This window comes from Capsicum annuum, chromosome 12 (genome assembly GCF_002878395.1).
Source record: "Capsicum annuum cultivar UCD-10X-F1 chromosome 12, UCD10Xv1.1, whole genome shotgun sequence".
NCBI lineage: Eukaryota > Viridiplantae > Streptophyta > Magnoliopsida > Solanales > Solanaceae > Capsicum > Capsicum annuum.
The window spans coordinates 195,577,059-195,599,133 of NC_061122.1; the positions used below are offsets into that span (position 1 = coordinate 195,577,059).

The following is a 22,075-nucleotide window of genomic DNA, read 5'->3' on the forward strand; positions in this document are numbered from 1 at the left end:
ATCAGCAAAAAACGTCAAAAAAACATACATGTACCTAATCCAAAACATATAATTGATGATGATACATAAGATACAACGTGTAGTATTGGATGAACTATAAATACAATACATATGTATCAGAATATCGTAATCTTATGCATAACCATGATAATCACAGGAGAATCTAACAAATATAATAATTTCGATGCATATAATTATATGTATGTATCATTACTATTCTGATCAGTCACATATATTTGATTTTATAACCATATACTTAAAACTTATGTATCTGTACAAAGTATATCTATCAGATACATATAATTCACACCTTTGATAAATGTTCTATTTTTGTTAATTGTGTATCAGTGAAGAAACTTTTAACTTATATAGGTTATATCAATGTATCAGTAACAGTCCGACAAATCACATATTTGTAATTTAATAACCAGATACAAAAATCTTATGTATCTGTACAATGTATATATATTCCAAATACATATAATGTTGCCTTTGATAAATATTTTTTTTGTAAACTATGTATCTTCGGTTATATCTATGTATCAGTAATAGTTCGACCATTCAAAATATATTTGATTTTATTTTCAAATACATAAATTTTATGTATCTTTACAAATTAGATATGTCATATACATGTAATTTATACCTTTGGTAAAGGGTCTTTTTTTGTAACTTGCCTCTTCCTCTTTACAAATGCAATAATCGATTTTTTACTACCACTACCAGCAGCTTTCTATAACTTCTTCATCATAGCCGGGTCATTTTGATATTTCAATCTATTTTTACGAAAATCAATGTCATTCATATCATAATGACAATGTGAAAATTCAAAAAGAAAGCTAATAGTAGAAAGGTGGAATTGTTAGATCTAATTGAATAGTAGATGAGGACATGGTGAAAATTCAAAAAGAAAGTTAATGAAAGCTGTAACTTGAATGTTGAAGTATAAACATGGTGGAAATTTAAAATGGGTGAGTTGAGAAAATCGTCAGATATATTTCCTAATTTTTGGGCGAGATTTGCGGCACATTAGGATGTGGGTGGATTTTTTAGATGTATCAGAAAAGAGCAACTATTTTGAGTAAAAAAGAATTTTTGTAATTAGTTTAGTTGGATGGGATTTTAAGTAATAATAGAAACTTAAGGTGTGGTTATAAGTAATTTATACTCATCAAGAAAGAATTTTCATGCTTAGAAATCTTTTACCGTTACTTAAACTTTTTATTTTTTCTAAAGTTATTTTCTTGGATTGTTATCCATGTTTTAGTAGTCGCTAATAAAAATTACTTTTGTTTTTGCTAAGACAATAATATTACTCAGCTATCAATATTTTTTTCAAAAAATCACTAAATACCTCAAAAGTCTCTTCCTCTTCTAGTTAGCATGTCATATTGATAAACCATCATTTTTTTTAAATAATGAACATATTAACTCATCAAACTCTTTTAACTAAAATTATAATCTTTTTTTCAAAAATAAAAATACATTATTTTATTAAGAAGAAATTCTCATACTTAGGCATTTATACTTTTGTTTTTAGATTTGTTTTCCTAGATGATCATTCAGGTTTTTATATAAAGTTACCTACAAAGATCAGTTGTTTTCTAAAGAAAATAATACCAATAAATTAAATAAGTTATCTAAGAATTTTAATTTACATGTAAAATAATATGATAAAGTTAGTGTGGTAAACAATACCTAAACATGAAAATAAACTAATGCATTATTTTAAAAAAATAAAATTATAATTTTGATTAAATAAGTTTGATGAATTAAATATTTTTTTTTTAAAATGAGATTTTAGTGGTATGACATGCTAATTAAGAGAGAAGACACTTAGGGGTCATTTGGTAGAGTGTGATAGAAAAATTAATGCATGCATTAGTTATATGCATTGCTAATACCTTGTTTGGTATTTTTTTTTAATCTATGTATAACTAATGTAAACATTAGTTATACACTCTATTGTGTATTATGCTATGCATAACTAATACCACCATTTTTCTATGTATTAGTAATACAAAGCTTTCAACACATGCATTAATTTATTAGATAACTAATTTACCCCTCAATTTTTTTCCAACTCTTTTTCCATTTTTGTTCCAAAAATATCCTCTTTTGGGCAGTTATCAATTTCATAAAACTCACTCAACTACATGAGTAAACAGAATTCAATAATTTGAAGGATGAATATAACTCGAATGAATTAATATAGTTCTTGTCATATTTAAGTAGCATTCTGTTGAACCATAGGCTCTGATATCACTTATTGGGTTCGAAATCGAGAGGGCGTCATGCGGAAGCTAATTGTTGCAAACCATTGTGGTGATAATTTAGAAGACACAAAACTAAACTAAAAACACAATATTATTTATGATTTTACCAATTGACCTACACATAAAAACCTAATATTAAAAAGCATGAAAATTAATTGAGAGAAAATCTCCCCCTAACCAAAATTCTTAAATGATTACATTGTGGATGTTATTGTGTTATTGTGTGAGAAGGAAGGGTCTTCTATTTATAGAGTTTCAAAACCTTTCCTCTTAGAAAGAAATTAGCCAAATATAATTTTTTTTTATATTTTTCTTTCAAGAAAAGTAAAAGTAATTATGGTTACTTTTATTTTCTTTCCAAGAAAAAATAAACTTAATTTTGGTAAGAAAATGAGGGTCAAAACCCTAGCAAATCTCCCCCTTTTGGCTTGATTTTCTGCAAAATATTCTTGATCCTCCTCCTTCTTGTGCATAATCTTCGTTCTTCACATATTTTTCATATATTACTGCTGTTTGACATACTTTAAAAATTGAGCCTCTTTGGATTAAAATATACCGGCCCTTTTCGGGTTAAAAATATTTGAGCCCTTTACCGGGTTAAAAGTGAGCTTTATTTTCAAATATGTGACAACAGGATTATTGAAATATGATAGACAATTGTCTCCACGTGTAGTTACACACAAAACTTCATTATCATCCAATTGATTGCAAATTGATTTGAAACCGCTTTGAACCTGTTTAATCTCGTCTCACCACACTATTGAAACATTGAACCATAGACTCTGATACCACTTGTTGAACCATAGGCTATGATATCAGGGTTTGAAATCGAGAGGGTGTCATGCGGAAGCTAATTGTTGCAAACCATTGTGGTGATAATTTAGAAGACACAAAACTAAACTAAAAACACAATATTATTTATGATTTGGGCAATTGACCTACACATAAAAACCTAATATTAAAAAACATGAAAACTAATTGAGAGAAAATCTCCCTCTAACCAAAATTCTTAAACGACTATATTGTGGATGTTATTGTGTTATTATATGAGAAAGAAGGGTTTTCTATTTATAGAGTTCCAAAACCTTTCCTCTTAGAAAGAGGTTAGCCAAATATGAAAAAGTTTTATAGTATATTTTTCTTTCAAGAAAAGTAAAAGTAATTATGGTTACTTTAAAATCAATTATGACTACTTTTATTTTCTTTCCACAAAAAAATAAACTTAATTTTGGTAAGAAAATTAGGGCCAAAACCCTAACACATTCATATTTCAGAAGCAATTGGAAAAGAAGAACACATGAAGCATGGTCGAAACACAAGAAACTAAGAAAAAATACATAAACCCATATGCAAAGAACAGTGAGGAAAAGACTTGAGGAAAAATACAGCTGGGTTTTATTGAAAAGAAAGTGAAGAGGATATTTTTGTTAAATAATTCTTTTACATATAATTTTTAATACATCAAACAAAATAATACATAAGAAAAATATAAGTATAACTAATTCAAACATTACTAATACAAGTATTATTAATATATTATATTTTATATTATTTTTATATAGACTCTATCAAATAATTCGTTAGTGTTTCGTATTTTTTTAAGGAAAAATGTAATAATTGAGTAATAGTATTATGATTTTAAATGAAATACAAGTTATATGTCAAAAGGAAATTTACAAAAGTTAAAAGTGACTATTTAGGAATAGCCAACCGGCCCATTTGCGCCTCGTGAGCTCAGCCAAACCATTTCTTAATCCCCATTTTCAAAACCCTTTACGCTGGGACTCTTAAAAATCCTTTTTCCTCTTTCTTTTAAAAAGCAAAATTGCACTTGACGACATGTTTGGAGTTGGTAAAAATGGTGGAAAGACACATGTCCTTTCCATTTATCATTATTGCATCAAAATGGAACTCTATTGTTGCACAACTACACCCAATTTAATGCCTGAATTTCTTGTAAATTCACTTGGCTTCTCCAAAGAAAAAGCCATTTCTGCTAGCTCCAAGCTAACTTTCTTGAAACCCGGAAACAACAAGCCTCAAATAGTCGTCAATTTCTTCAAACAAATTGGTTTAAACAATACCCAAATAAAAACCTTAGTCTCTTCCTCACCTGGTGTGTTGTTTGCTGATGTCACCAAAGCCCTCGAACCCAAAATCAAAGTTCTTGAAGAATTCGGTTTATCTGGATTGGATTTAGCAAAAGTTGTTGCAAGAAGCCGCTGTTTTATTAGAACAGGTGTCGATACTCGCATTCGACCAAGTCTTGATTATCGTAGAGAGTTATTAGGTAGTGATGATTCTGTTGCTATAGCTCTTAAGAGATGTCCTGCATTGCTTAGTTATCGTCTCGATAGATCAATATTATCTAATGTATTGTTTTTGCAAAATCTTGGATTTTTGGATTCGGATATTGTGAAGCTTGTTATTAGGAATCCGAGGATTTTTCTTCAGGACCCCAAGTGGCTTGAGAATAAAGTGCAAAAAGTGGAAAAGGAATTTTCCATTCGTAAGGATTCCTGGATGTTTTTCTATGGAGTGCACATGATTTCCTCGCTTAGTAAGTCGAGTTTAGGAATGAAAATTGGAATTTTCAAGAGTTTTGGATGGTCTGATACTGATATTATTACAATGGTGCAAAGGCTTCCGTTTTGTTTTGACTTTATCTGAGGCTAAGATCAGAAAAGTACTGAAGTTTTTCATGGGGGAACTTGGGTATGAATCTAGTTACATAGCGTCTCATCCCACACTTTTAATGTTCAGTTTAGAGAAGCGAGTCTCGCCTCGGAAGAAAATCTTGGAGCTTCTAAAGGAGAAGGATCTGATAAATCTAGTGCCGTGTTTATATACAATTATGAAGTGTTCTGAGTGCAAGTTCTTAGAGAATTATGTCCGCTGCTTAAGGGATGAAATGCCTGACGTATATGATTTTTACATCAAAAGTGGAAAGTAAGATAGTAAGTTTATTGTTTTCTCAAAACATCAGTATTTACTACAGAATTGCAACTTGATCGACCTCAGTTTTAGATCTTGGATCTCCATCTTCCCTAATGTCATGACACATAGATCTCCCTGTAGCTCTGGAGAAGCAAGTAAATGATCTGGTCATCTTTTAATTTATAGCACTCTTAAAATATTGCAACAACAAAAACAACAAACTCATTATAGTACCAAAAGCGGGATTTGGAAAGGGTAGAGTGTATGTAGACCTTACACCTACCTCAAGGAGGTGGAGAGGTTATTTTTGAAAGACCTTGACTTGAATAACGAACATCAGAGCAGCTAACTAGACAATATAGAAGTAAAAAGGACATAGAAAATAATAGGAAAAACATAATATAGCATCCGAAAAAGGAGCAATAACCATAAGCAAGTAATATGATAACTGAAGCACTAAATAACGAGGAATAACAAAATTCGAAAGACAAGCCAATTACGAGACAAATTCTACTACTAGTGGTATAAATTGAGAAATAGGTACAATGCACCAACCTATCCTGCTAGGAAAAAAGACAACATTCAATTAACTACTGACCTTCTACCTTAATTTGCAACGCCCATAACTTCTTATCTAAGGTCATGACCTCGGAAAGCGGAAGATGTGTCATGTTCTGCCTAATCACCTCACCCTGATACTTCATCGACCTACCTTGACCTTTCCTAAGACCCACTGTGTCCAACCTTTTACACCTCCTTATTGGGCATTTGTGCACCTGCTATTCACATGTATGTACCATCTTAGTCTCATTTTCCTCATCTTGTCCGCTATGGAGGCAGTTTCCACCTTGTCCCGGATATCTTCATTCAAGGGGAGGTACCTTGGTGTATGTTATTTGCAGATAATGTGGTTCTGATCGACGAGACTCGGGGTGGAGTTAATGATAAGTTGGAAATTTGGAGATAGACACTTGAATTTAAAGGTTTTCGGTTAAGTAGAACCAAGACGGAGTTCTTGGAGTGTAAGTTCAGTGATATGTCGCAAGAAGATGGAGTTATTGTGAAGCTAGACTCTCAGGCCATCCAGAAGAGGGAGAGTTTCAAGTATTTGGGGTCTATAATTCAGGGTAATAGTGAGATTGACGAGGATGTCACGCATCGTATTGGGGCAGGGTGGTTGAAGTGGAGGCTCGCTTCGGGAGTCCTTTGTGATAAGAAGGTGCCCCCGAAGCTTAAAGGTAAGTTCTACAGAGTGGTAGTCCGGACGATTATGTTGTATAGAGCAGAGTGTTGGCCAGTTAAGAACTCCCACATCCAAAAGGTGAAGGTGGCGGAGATGCGAATGTTGCAATGGATGTGTGGACATACCAGGAAAGATAGGGTGAGGAATGAGATTATTCGGGAGAAGGTGCGAGTTGCCTCGGTGGAGGATAAGTTGCGAGAAGTGAGGCTACGTTGGTTTGGGCATGTGAGGAGGAGAGGCCCTGATGCTCTAGACCGAAGAAAAATTGAAGGGAGGTGATTAGGCATGATATGGAGCAATTACAGCTTACAGAGAACATGACCCTTGATAGGAAGGTGTGGAGGATGCGGATTAGGGTAGAGGGTTAGGGGGTGGGAGTGCGGAGGTAGTAATAGGGGAGTGCTCCTTTGGGTCTGGAGTTTCTGGTTCGTAGTGTTGTGGCTGTTGTTTGGGGCTAGTGGTGTTGGCTTTTTTGCATCCCGTACTAGTTTATTATGCACTTATCTTTTGTGTTTGTTATACGGTTAGTTTGTTTTGTGTACCATACTAGTTTATATGCGCCTACTTTTTGTATTTGTTATACTGTTATTGGTCCTAAGCCGGAGGTCTATCAGAAATAACCTCTCTACTTCTCTTGAGGTAGTGGTATGGTCTGTGTACCCTCTACCCTCCCCAGACCCTACTAGGTGGGAATACACTGGGTATGTTGTTGTTGTTGTATATTTTTGACATGCAAGTTTCAATTGGCCAACACTCTGCTCCATGTAACATAGTCGGCCTAACCACCATTCTATAGAACTTTCATTTAAGTTTTGGTGATACATTCTTATCACACAGGACTCCCGAGGCAGGCCTCTATTTCACCCACCTTGCACTAATACAATGTGTGATGTCATCATTGATCTCTCCGTTGCCCTGAATTAAGATTCAAGATAATCGAAACTATCTCTCTTGGGTGTGGCATGTATATCTAGTCTCACTTTCATTCCACCCTCATTTGACAAGTCATTGAACTTGCACTCCAAGTATTTTATTTTGGTCCTGCTCAACTTGAACCATTTAAACTCTTAAGGTCTGTCTTCAAACTCCACTGCAAGTCTCGTCTATCAGTACTATGTCATCAGCAAATAACATGCATCGTGGATTGTTAATAATATTGTTTGTTATTTTGTCCCAAAAATTTATTTCTGTGTTTTGCTTCTCCAATTACTTAAGCAACTATCTTGCGGCTATGTTAGATTATGCATAATCCAGATCAGCCAAGTAACATCCCATAATTTTCCTTGTTTCATTGTAGGGATTCTTTTAATCATTATATTCCCTGATGATGCAGTTGACCCTTTGTGTTGTAGGTTTTGAAGACTCCTCGCGACCTTCATTTTTCTTGGGTAACATAAGTATCATATTCATTTCATTATTGGGAGACCTATTCTTGCATATGCATAAATATTCCAAATTATGACGGTAATCATACTTTTTCATCGGCATTTTGGGGTTTCTCGATTCTTGATTTACTGGGTAGTGCCTTCTTTGTGGGTTATGACTCAAGATTACTCATGACTAAAGCTGCTTAAAGTATGCCCGTGAATCTATGATTAAAACAAAAGGGGCAGCCCAGTGCACTAAAGTCCCGCTATGCACAGGGTCCAAGAAAGGGTCGGACCACAAGGGTCTAGTTTACGCAGCTTTATCTTGCATTTTTGTCAAAGGGGCATTATTCTCTATTGGGTTAGCCACTTTATTATATTGTTGTTATATTTTCTTCAAATCCGACACCCTATCATAGTTTTTTTTTCCTCTTTATAAGGTATAAGGACTAGTATCAATAAGGAAAAAACATCAGTATTTACTACAGAATTGCAACTCGATTGATCTAAGTATTGGATCTTGGATCTCCATCTCCTCTAATGTCATGACACATAACACATAGATCTCCCTGTAGCTCTGGAGAAGCAACGAAATGATCTCACTATCTTTTAATCTACTGTGAGGTTAACAATCATTCATAAAATATAGAAACAACAACAATAAACCCAGGATAGCGTCAAAAGCGCGGTTTGGGGAGGGTAGAGTGGATGTAGTCGTTACCCATACTTCAAGGAGGTAGAGAGGTTGTTTCAAAGAGACCCTTGGCTCGAATAACAAACATTAGAGCAGCTAACTAAACAATATGGAAAACATAACATAGCATACCAAAGAGGAGCAGTAACGATAACCAGCTAATGTGATAACTGAAACACTAAATAATAAGGAAAAACATAAGTCGAAAGACAGGCCAGCTACGAGACCAATCCTACTATTGGTATAAACTGGGAAACAGATACAATGCACTAACCTTTTTTGAAAATCCTGCTAGGAAAAGAGACAATGCTCAACTACCTAGTAACCTTCTACCCTATTTTGCGGCTTTTTGATACCTTCCTATCTAAGGTCATGACCTCAAAAAGCTAAAATTGTTAATGTCCTGCGTAATCACCTCTCCCCAGTACTTTTTCGACGTACCTCGACCTCTCCTAAAATACACAGTGGCCAACCTTTCGCGCTTCCTCGCTTGGCCTTAGTGCACCTACTCTTCACATGAACAAACCATCTCAGTTTCATTTCCGTCATCTTGTTCACTATGGAGGTCACTCCCACATTGTTTAGTAAATTTTCATTCTTAATTTTATCCCTCTCTCCTTGTCTAGTAAATTTTCATTCTTAATTTTCTCTCTCCTCGTATGACCACTCATCCACCTCAATATCCTCATTTCCGTCACTTTCATCTTTTTGACATGTGAGTTTTAATTGACCAACACTTTGCTCCATACAACATAGCCGATCTAACCACCATTCTATAGAAGTCTCCTTTAAGTTTTGGTGGTGCATTCTTATCACTGAGGCGAGCCTCCATTTCCCTACCCTGCACTGATACAATGTATTAGAGATGCATGATTATTGAAATTTCTCACTTCCATGTCACCCTCATGCGACATGTCAACGAAATTGCACTCCAGGTATTCTGTTTTGGTCCTGCTCAACTTGAACCTTTAGACTCTAAGGTCTGTCTCCGAACCTCTAGCTTAGTCATGACAATCTCAGAAATGATGTTTGTTATTTTGTCTCCTAAATTTTATTTCGGTGTTTTGCTTGTCCTGTTACTTAAGTAGTTATCTTGCACCTATGTTAGATTATGCATTATCCATATCAGCTATAAGTAGCATCTCATAGTTTTCCTTATTTCATTATAGGGAATTTTTTTATCATTATTCCCTCATGATGCAGTTGACCCTTTCTGGTGGTTGTAGGTTCTGAAGACTCCTCACGACCTTCATTTTCTTGGGTAACACCAGTATCATATTCATTTCATTATTAGAAGACTTAATTCTTTCATATGCATAAAGATTCCAAATTATGATGGTGACCATAATTTTCCTCGGCATTTCTCGGTTCTTGATTTACTGGATAGTGCCTTCTTTGTGGGTTATGAGTTATGACTCAAGATTACTCATGATGTATTGATTTCCTGGATAGTGCCTTCTTTGTGGGTTATGACTCAAGATTGCTCATGATGTATTGATTTCTTCATATTCTTCACTTTCTGAAAAAACTCGCTTTAAGAGTTTTTGAAGATGAGGCAAGGCCCGTGGCAAAGGCATATCTGGTTGTACAAATTTTCTTTCATGTGTTGATCATATTGGTGTGATGGAAGGACTACATTTGCTTGATTGATTTAAAGGTGCTGAACTTCGTGGTTATTATTTTACAATTTGGAACTAGAATTTTAACTGGGATAACAAATAACTCTCTTTTGTCTATTGTCCCACTAGGGCGGAGGAGAATAATCTTGGTATGGTCTCTGTACTTGGTAACACCAAGTAGAACCAAGGAGCGTACATATAGCTGAGGTTGATTTGTGTTAAGAAACGAAAGCAGCAGCTTAAAATATATGCAAAAAATACGTGTCTGGAGTTTATTTTATAGATGTTTTGAGAAACAGGTCACTGTCTGTTGAGATTCGGCCATTGTCGGGGTACTCCATAGCCTCCAAATCTCTAATATGTTCTCTACTCACTGGTTTACTTCTCCCAAGCAATTCTTGTGCACTGGTTTTGGTTCTGTGAGGAGCCCACTCAATGCAATCAGTACAGAAGCAAGCATATACTTAAAGATTGGGCTAAAAGTCTGGATAGGCAGGCAAAACTAATGTTGAGGTTTCTGGAAAACGCTAAACTTAGCCCCCTGTGTCTCACCATCCATTTATCAGTTTAGGAGTTCTGCTCTTAATAGTTTGTGCAGGTTGGCTTGAGTTGGTGACAATGAGTTTTTTCCCAAATAAATTCACCTGAATGAAATGATAAAGAGATGGCAGTGAACATAGTTCAGAGTCAGCTTTTTTCATCCGTGTAACATGTTGAGACCTTGTTGGACAAGAAAAAATATATATATATATACAAGAACGCTACATCTGTGATTAAAGCTTGTGACCCAGAGCAGTTTTGGAACCACCTTTGTCGCACTAGAAGTTTCACTTGTGTGAAGAAGATTTAACAATTTAATGTACCCACAACATGGGGTCTAGGAAATATCGTGTATGTGATTTAACAATTTAATGTAAACAGGGAAAAAGGTGTTTTTTTTTTTTTTTTTTATTTGCATAGTATGATTTTAGGTCTAAGGAAATTCAATTGAACTTGCTACATGTGGTTTTGGTGGGATATTTGCAGTATGGTTCTTTGAGCTTTACTTGAGTCAGGCCATGCAGCATGATCTTGTTTGCAGGGTGCTTCACTAACGATGGGTTAGATGTGCTAGGCAGTTTCAAGAATACTATTGTTGCTTATTGATTAGTATAATCTTGCAAGCTGATTCGAATGTCATGTTATGAAAAAATAATGGCTTTCATTTAGAAATAGATTTGGATGTTGAAATCAGTGTTGGCGTCGCCAGAAGATTTTTAACCTGATCTGGTGTTGGGCGTAAGCCATATGGATTTTTAATTTTTAATGTTATATAAATTAATATAATTAATATAATATAAATAAAATTATATAATACAAATTAAGTAACAATTTAATAATAACTATAAGTTAATTAATTTGCAATCATAGCGGAGATTAAGACATAAGCATTAATATAATTTTTGGATAGAAAGAAGGAAGCGTATCGTTCATCTCTGTTGTTCAGCAGTGCTAACACGTCAGCTACTATATCACATCTTCATAAAAAGAATATGCTAAGGAAGCGTATCGTTCATCTCTGTTGTTCAGCAGTGCTAACACGTCAGCTACTATATCACATCTTCATAAAAAGAATATGCTAAGAGTTTCCTAATCTCTATCTATGATGTATAATTTATTTATAATATATTAATAGTGTGAACACCCTTAAAAAAATGATTTGAACTTTTTATTCTCATTAAAAGTCTTTGCTTTGGACAAAATCATTTTTTCACTTTTTTCCATCTAATTTTATATAATTATTTTTATAATATTGACTAAACTCCTAAAATATATAGGAAGAAGAATCAATTAATATTTTCCTATTATAAAAAGACTCCTAAAATAAAAGAACTAAAAAAGGAACTCAATTAGAAAAAATTCCGTATTATAAAAGACTCCTAAAATAAAGAATTAGAAAAGAGCTCAATTAGAAAAAAAAGATTTAAAACAGAAAAATTAAAAAAAAAAAATTACATTATCAATATTATTTTTGGTGAGTCTTATTTTTTTTAGGTTTAAAATTGACTTTGATAAACTTTAAAAAGAAAAAAAAAATCATAGGTTCCTTATCGTTTTGGAAAAACAGATTTGCTATAATTATAACTTTTATTAGTTTTTATTTTTGCAAATTTTTATTTATATATTTTAAAAATTAATGCCTTTTAACAAACTATAACACCTATTTTTTTTTTTTACAATTTTTCTTATATAAGTTATCATTTTACTTATTATACAACAATAACTTCTTCTTCTTCTTCATATTTTGATCAAATTAAATTAGAAAAAATACGACACTTCTTCTCTTTTAAGACTTTCTTCTTATTTAGATTTTGATTCAAGTGTCTTCTTGCATTAATTATCATCACTTTTTTAATTTCTTTTAGTTAATATCTTTAATGCAAATTATATGTTAGAAAAAAATTCTATCTTAGAAGGTAAAATATAATCTAAATGAGTTATTATTGTAATTTTTTTTATTGTTGTCGTCTTTTTCATCAATTTGAAATTGAGGGTCTATCAGAAACAATGTCTCCTCCTCTATAAGAAAAAGGTTTGATCAACGTACACATTATTCTCCCCAAAACCTTATATGATTCTTGATGATAATATAAGGGAAATCTTTTTTTTTTTTTTAAATCCAAGTGAGTTTGCGTTGTCATAAAAATTTAAGGAGCAAATTATGGGTCATGTCCTCGCGTCGATGTTACATCGTCTCTAAAAATTAGTAGCACTCAGTTCAACTATTTTTTGAAGGTTTCTCTCCTACTTTTATCAATAAATCTCAAGAATAGAATTTGACTTGTAGATTTGAATTATTATATTTGATTTATAATACATAGAAATTATATTTATTTAAAGTCAATTGCTATTTTCAATATTGTTTTATGTTAATTAACTGCTTGGCACAAAACACACGTGCAACGCACGTACATTTGATATATATATATATATTATATTAAAAGTGTGAAGACCCTTAGAAAAGTGATTTGAACTTTTTACCCTTCATTAAAAGTGTATGCTTTAGACAAAATCGCTATTTTATAATTTTCTTCAATTATTATGTCATTATATTATAATATTTAAAATTAAAGAATCCTATATATAAAAGAAAAATATCTTTTAAAAACTTTTCCTTAAAAAACATAAAAAACAAACTAACAACCATAAAGTTACAAAAAAAGAAAACACCTTTTTTAAATTTTTGAAAAAAAAAAATTGAAGACACGTTTTGTAAAATTTTGAAGGAAAAAAAATCCTTAAGTTTCCCAAAGTAAAATCATAACTGTCCTAAAGTATTTTTTTTTTAAAAAAAAAACGTTCTTTCCTTTTTTAAGGAAAAGTTTCCTTATAAATCAAAAAGTCATGCTTTTCATAAAACCTAAATTGCTATTAAGTTTTAGATTGTTTAGGTTTGAATCACTTTTAACTAAGGATTTCTTTAACTAATTAATTAATGGTAGTTGTCTTTCTTTGTTTATATTATTCTATAAAATTTTCTTACTAATTGAAATCTTGATAGTATCTATGATTAAAAAGATAAATCTACTTTGCTATTTGAGGTAAGCTTTTTTAAGAATTTTAGTATTAATATATTCTTGAAGTTTACAATGAACAAATTATCATGTATTCTTGATAACAATTGCTAATTGTGAGGTTGTTTTTTTGTGTGTATGTGAAATTTGAGATATTTTATGATTGTAGAGAAAAATTTGCTTGTCATTTGAGGTAAATTTTCTAAAGTTTTTAGTATGCTCTTAATGTTTACAATCTTGATGTATCTATGATTAAAGAGATAATTTTTTTTATGATTTGATATAAGTTTTAAAATTTTAATACGTTCTTGAAGTTTACAATAATAGACTATCATATATTTGTGATGAATAATAGTTAATTAATAAGTTTATATTGAGAATAGTCATGATTGAAGAGATAAAATAGTTTGTGATTTGAGGTAAGTTTTCTAAAATTTTAGTATATTTTTTATGTTTATAAAAACAAATTATCATGTATTTTAATTGACATTTGCTAATTGAGAAGTTTTTTTTAGTAATTTTAGTATGTTTTGAAGTTTAAAATAACAAATTATCATGTATTCTCGATAGATAATTGTTGATTAAGATTTTTCTTGTGATTTTTGTTCATATTGACTTAATTAAAATTTTGACCAGATTTGTTGGATGTTAAATTCCATCACAATAACTTGGTTAGTCATTCTAATTCTATATGAATTCTCTTTACAATTTAATAATATGCAATTGTTTCAATTGTCAGTAAATGCATGTTGTCATTATTTTTAATATTCTTTTTTAGGTACAAGCTATATCATTTAAATAAATATAAAATTTAAAGATAAAAATCTACTATAATGGTTAAAACAATTGCAACGATATATTTTTTTTGTAGTATCAAAGTGATTTTATAAAATTGAATTCCCTGAAGCGAGATACATGCGCGGGGCGCGTATCCTAAACTAGTATTAAAAAAAGTGATTTGTCCGCTATTTATAAAGTGTCTAATTATTATAGGTCAATAATTATTGGGCTTAGTTTAGCCACACTCATAATAATTTAATAGTATTAGACATTTTAGTAATTCACCACTTGAAGTCTTGAACCACGTCATTATCCTTTCAGATTATAATTGCTTTCAGATTATAATCAACCACTGAATATGTCCGTGTGAGTTATTAAAAAAAAATTATATCTAAATAATATTATAATTTTCATCATAAAAATATCTTTATTTTGATTAACTTTATTTTTATATTCTCTAACTGTAATTTTAATTATTTCTTAATGTAATTATATATCAAAGATTAATTGTTCTTTTATTATATATGACTTTCATTGTGTTCAGATATTGCTTTCAAAAGAATTTTATTCAATTTTTTTGAAATATACATGACTGACTTGACAAAGACATTACATGATTAAGTTTCTTATTGACTTGCTATATCCATAGAAATCGAAATAATTTATTGCATGATTAATATATATTAAATCACTTTAGAAACAGAAGAATTAATACATGCCAACAACAAGTGTTCATCAAACGTAGGCAGATAAAGTAATTGAATGTCCAACATCATGCTTCCAGAATTAATCATCGTTTTCTTAAAAATACTATAATTTATCTAATGGAGCAATTTAAAAAAAAAAATTATTTTTGATAAGACTACTATTACATAAAGTGATGAGTATCATATACTTTTTTCTCTTCTTGATTAAAGTTTATCGATAGTCAATTAAAAGATCTAATAGGAAATACTATAATTTGTGAGCTTTCTCTCTCTCTCTCTCTCTTTCATATATATATATATATATATATATATGTATGTATGTATTTTATATCTGTATTTTATATCAATATCGGTTATATCAATACTTATTATTTCTGGTATAAATTTGTTCTCCAGATTTAAGAGTATCAAATTTCTGTTTGAACAAGAAGGAGGTAGTAAAGGTAAAAATCTAAATATAGCAGCACACGACCCCAAAATGTGGGATACAGTAATAGATCTATGGAAAGGAATAGTAGCAGCAGATTACTTAAGACATTATATGGAAACGGATATGGAAACAATGTACAAATATTTGGAAATCTTTTTAGGAGAATCTGCAAAAGCCATATGGGAAAGTTTTAAGACAAACTGGCCATATAATTTCCAGGTTCTATTAAGTATGGGACCAAACCCCTATAATTTCACAAATAAAATGCACATGTTATTAACCGGAAAAGATCCAAATAGTGGATTATTAGCATTACAAAAAGAAGCATTAATAAAACTAGAACAACTAAGCATTTCACATTGAGTATATATAAAAAAATTTCTACAAGACTATTTTTATTATTGCACTGTCAGCGGAAACACCTTTAATGAAGAATTAGGTAAAAAATTATGTAATAAATTACCTGGAGCTTTAGAAAGAGAACTAGAAGATAGATGGTATAAAAGAGATGGTGTAGTAGCCAACTCAAACGTAAAATGGACAATAGGACATAGAACACAACATATAATGGACATACTAACAGAAAAATGTACAAACATACAAATACAAAAATAATTAAAAAGAAATGAAATGAATTTCTGTAAATCTGTTATATACACAACCCAAAATTATGATTAAAAAATATAGAAAATATAAAAAGAAACATAATCAGAAACCATATAGTCATAAACAATACTTCTTAAGAAAATCAAAAGCCAAAAAATCATGGTTAAATAGAGATAGACATGTTAGGAAATATAGAAATGATAGAAACTATAAAAATAAATTAGAATGCTATACTTGTGGAAGCATAGACCATTTAGCTAATGTATGTCCTAAAAGAAATAATAATAGAACTAGAAATTCTCAATTAATAGAAGATTTCCAAGAAAATTTACTAAATGTAGACGAGTACATGTCAGATACAGAAAGTATATACTCAATAATAAGTATTGATATAAATGATAAAGATAATTCTAAATCTGATTCTTCAGAATCAGAAGAAGATAATTTAGTAAATGAATTAGGACAGGAGATAGAAGATCTAGACTTAAACAATCTAGTAATCAATGATTTAATGAACGTCACTCAAGAATGTGTACATGAATTTCAAAGAAACAAAGGTTTAGACAGTAATAGATGTCGTATATGCAATTGTTATCCAAGTAAAGACAACAGAGCTAAATGTAAAAAATGTTATTTAGAAGCTTGTATAAACTATATAGAAAACACTTTAAAGATAAAAATAGAATCAGAAATAAATAGCAAACAGAAATATACAAATAATCAAATCTTAAATTTAAGAGTATAAACTCTAGAAACCCGATAAAATACAAATTTCTGTTTGAACAAGAAGGAGAACAAATATCGCTTATATCAATACTTATTATTGAACAATAAGTAACCAGAATTTATATACTTATCGCTTATAAGTATTGTTCTCCAGAAATTTTACCTTTAATATAGGAGAACAAATATCGCTTCTATCAATACTTACTGTATAGAATATCGCTTTGATACCAATAAAATAGGCGATATTTCAAGATTTTTGTAAAAATCCTACTTAGTACTCCCTCTTTCCCATTGTTTCTTCACGTTTATCATTCTTATATTCTATACTTTCCCTAATTATAATTTTTTATAATTATTATTATTATTATTATTATTATTATTTTTTATCTTACCCGATTCATCTCTTCCTCTTAACCTATGTTCCTAACAACTTACTTCTTTAACCACACCCCAGAACTTTCATCTGACAACTAACTGTAATGCCCCAAAAAATGGGTCCCGGAGCATTACACGGTGCTTGAGGCTACGAGTAGCCCCAAGCTAACCCTTTGAGCCATTTTCATTCAGTTCAACACAAATCAACGAGGTTTTCATAAATAACCCTCAAATATCAACAGAGTAATCATCATCCAAGAATAAAAGAATTTCAGAAAGATAACAAAATACGACTTATTAGTCAACTCCCAACATCTATACTAGTCTAACAAGCCTCTAAGAGAATCAATAAAACCAGTGAGCCATTGAGACATGCCCCAACTGACTTATACTCAATTATCAAATATAAATAATTCCGTGAAACCAATATCAGACATCACGTCCTCGGAACATGAGGAATCACCACAACAGAGGATGTAGAACAGCGTGCCCGAAGAATCACTGTCAAACCTGGAACTGAGCACCTGAACCTACATTCTGAGAAAATGCAGCCCACATCAGAAGATGTGGGTCAGTACCATGGAAAGGGACAGAGTATATGGGGGTGTATGTAGTTGTATAAACATCATCATCATAAATATTTATAAGAAATATGCAGGATGTATGAAAGACTCACATAGCTCGAAGAAAATCATCATAATCATGAGAGGATGAAATAAGTAAAATAACACATGTGAGTCATCATATAATTTGTCAATCATTTTCAGTTCATCAAGAATATCAATTCTCATAATGTAAATATCATTTAAATATTTTGAAAGAATAAATTTCACAATTCTACTTTCAAATCACTTCACCATTCACCATAGACACAAGGAAACACACACACACTGGGAGATCCTATAACCGATATAAACCATGTGAGCTACATGGAGTCCAACGTACAACCCACGTTGGGGAGAGCCGTTCTATCCTTACCATCGGAGTAGGACTATCGATATCAAATCCACACAAACTAGTGATCACTATATAAATCAGCCTCAGGCTCATCCTACGGGGGCACGAAGTTCTAGGGAAGTAAGGTCGCTTTATACCTCCCACTCGGTGCTAAAGATTTCTTCCGGACTTAGCTCAGATCATTTCAAAGACAATCCACAACAAAACAATTTCAGTAATATATAAATATACATCGGGAGCCATCATACTTTCCATCTATCTAAATCAACCACGTTGTGGATTTCTTTCACACTCGAGTTCAAAACAACTCCATTAAGACCAAAAGGTCAAATCATTCAAAATATCTCAAATATTCAACATCAACGTGCTTATAACACACACTTTCTAAAAAAAATACAATTTTCAATGGGGATTCACGATCCAAATATCAAAATCATGATAAATATCGTTCAAGATTCATGCTTTATATCTCCACACATGTAAATTCATCTTTCAAAATCATAAACATCAAGATTTCATAATAATCATCATAAGATATGGGTTCATGCTTCAAATTCATAAAAATTAAATAAAAATCATGCCTTTGTAAAGAAAATTACTTTTGGGCACAAGAACGAAAGAGAGTTCTTGTTGAAAAACCCCACATACCTTGAATGATGAACTTTAGATCGATACTCGTTTTTGAGATGTTAATCGTGCCTTTGAATGATGGTTCTTGGAGTTCTTGAACTAGGAACTTGGAATCTTGAATAAATTTGCAAAATTAATGGTGAACTTTGGAGGTTCTTGAAGTTGGATGTAGGAGCTTAGGATTTTTTTTTTTTAGGGAATTTGATGAAATATAATATATAATGCTTGTCATAAACTTTAATATAGGGTTTGGACAGATTTTGGGTGAGGGAAAATGACCAAAATGCCCCTAAAAATCAAATAATTCTCGAATCTATCCTTTGGTGGACTGTTTTGATAGTTTGAAGTAGATCAACCATAACATTTTACTTCGATATCCAAATTGGATGAAACTAATTTCATTAGAAAGAGGACTCTCATATCTTTCTGTTGATATATAGTATCTCACCCAGATCATTGTGTACGAGGAGTTATGATCGTTTGAAATTGACCCAAAAATTTACTTTTGATAGGCTGAAGTAGATCGACCATAAATTTTTGCTTCGATAGAAAAATTGGATGAAACTAATTTCATTGGAAAGAGGACTCGTAGAGCTTTTCATTGATATATAGTAGATCCCCCATATCATTATGTACAAGGAGTTATGATCATTTAAAGTTGGAGCAAAAATACGTTAGGCCTCAATACTTTTTCCAGCACGTTTTACTGTTTACTACTATTCACGATTCGATCGGAATGTTCATAACTCGTCGCTCGGGTGTTCGTTTTGGATGATCCATATATCATTGGAAAGATTATTTGATACTCTACGCAGTGATGGGTCATAATCTAAGACATTACGCATGGAAAATTTATAATTCATTCTAGAAGATAGAACCCAACATATTTACGCACAAAATTTCAACAAAAAATTGGAGAGTTCTCCTATTCTTGGTGGGACGGTAAAGCATAGAATCTATTCTGGAGCTGCCCGCCAGCATTGCTTGAAGAGGCGCCCTGAGCTGGGGCTGGGCGAGTCGCTAGAACTAGAGCACTAACAGTCTGAGTCTGGGTCTAAGGGCGATAGTCACGACGTCTTTGTCCATCCTGTGGACAATCTCTAACTCTGTGACCCATGTCACCACATCGAAAACAACCCCTTTTCTCACCCCAACACTCACCCGAATAAGCCCTACCACACTTAGGACACAGGGGACGATTTGGCTTACTACCAATACTATACTGGGACTTGGATGCATATGACCTGCTACCTTGCTCCTGCCTACCTCTAGGGATGGGAGAGCTAGCAGATGACGGTGCTGGCATAGACGAACGATCCTAATACTGAGGGCGACTCCCTCCCTGCGATCTAGTCTGACCCTGTCCATACTGCTCAGACCTAGCTCTCTTATTTCCTCTCATTCTATCTCTCTCCTTAATCTTGTCTGCCTCAATCTGTTGGGCATGAGTCATCCGCCTAGAAAGATTCATCTCACTATTCAACATAGCAGACCTACACTCCTTAACCACATAACTAGACACTGCAGTCACAAACTTACTCATACTAGCTTGATTATCAGCCACTAAGTCAGGAGCATACTTGGTCAACTGATTGAACTTTAGACAGTACTCCCTAACAGTCATAGAGCCCTGTCGCAGGTTCATACACTTTTCCACCTTCACCTCCCTCATCTTCAAAGGGAAAAACTTATCCAGGAATGCATCCTAAAACTCTTGCCAAGTTGTAGGGACAACTCCCCCACCTCTACCTTTCCTCCAAGTAACAACCCAGTCATAAGCAAGGTCTTTCAACCTATATGTAGCCAACTCCACACTATGTTCCTCAAATACATGCATCACCTGAGTAATCTTCCGCACCTCCTTTAAAAATAACCGTGGATCCTCATCAGACGTGGACCCATAAAATTCTGGAGGATTCATCTGCATGAAGTCACGGACCCTGGTAGCAGCTGAATCACCTCCCTGCTGCTGTGGAACTGGGGCCGAGTTGGCCTGAACATTTGTAGTAACAGCTTGGGCCAGCGCCTGAAAGGCTGCCCGAAATTCAGCATGAGACACGTTTTCATTCAATGGGTCAGCGGGTTGAGGTTGCTAACCATCATTATTTCTTCTCGCTCGACGTGGAGGCATATTTATGAAAGAGGAGAGCACGAATCAATAGCAGAGAGAGACACTTTAAGCATGACAAACTTCTGAAAGAAGGAATCACACTTTTTCCTAAAATGACTTATAGCGTCTTACTCATAAATGTGGCGCACTACACACCGATGATTAAGACTCTACTTAACGCGGCTTGTCAGACTTCCTAGGACACCTTAAAACCTTAGGCTCTGATACCATGTTTGTAACGCCTCGAAAAATGGGTCCCTGAGCGTCACACGGTGCTTGAGGCTACGAGTATCCCCAAGATAACCCTTTAAGCCATTTTCATTCAGTTCAACACAAATCAACGGGGTTTCCATAAATAACCCTTAAATATCAACAGAGTAATCATCATCCAAGAATAAAAGAATTTCAGAAAGATAACAAAATATAACTTATTAGTCAACTCCCAACATCTATACTAGTCTGACAAGTCTCTAAGAAAATCAATAAAACCAGCGAGCCATTGAGACATGCCTCAACTGACTCATACTCAGTTATCAAATGTAAATAATTCCGTGAAACCAACATCAGACATCACGTCCTCGGAACATGAAGACTCACTACAACAGAAGATGTAGAACAGCGTGCTCGAAGAATCACTGTCGAACCTGGAACTGAGCACTTGAACCTATATTTCGAGAAAATGCATTCCACATCCGAAAATATGGGTCAGCACCATGGAAAGGGACCGAGTATATGGGGGTGTATGCAGTTGTATAAACATCATCATCATAAATATTTATAAGAAATATATAGGATATATAAAAGACTCACATAGCCCGAAGAAAATCATCATAATCATGAGAGGATGAAATAAGTACAATAACACATGTGAGTCATCATATAATTTGTCAATCACTTTCAGTTCATCAAGAATATCAATTCTCATAATGTAAATATCATTTAAATCTTTCGAAAGAATAACTTTCACAATTCCACTTTCAAATCGCTTCACCATTCACCATAGACACAAGAAAACACACACACACACTCTAGGAGATCCTATAACCGACATAAACCATGTGAGC

General features: G+C 32.8%; 1 long non-coding RNA gene across 1 annotated transcript; it reads left to right on the forward strand.

Annotated features, from left to right (window-relative positions):
• Positions 1–7,093: 7,093 nt before the first annotated feature.
• On the forward strand, positions 7,094–11,186 carry LOC107850685. The gene is made up of 2 exons (XR_001668688.2): positions 7,094–10,174; positions 10,266–11,186. It is a non-coding gene; the product is annotated as an uncharacterized LOC107850685 (long non-coding RNA).
• The last annotated feature ends 10,889 nt before the right edge of the window (positions 11,187–22,075 follow it).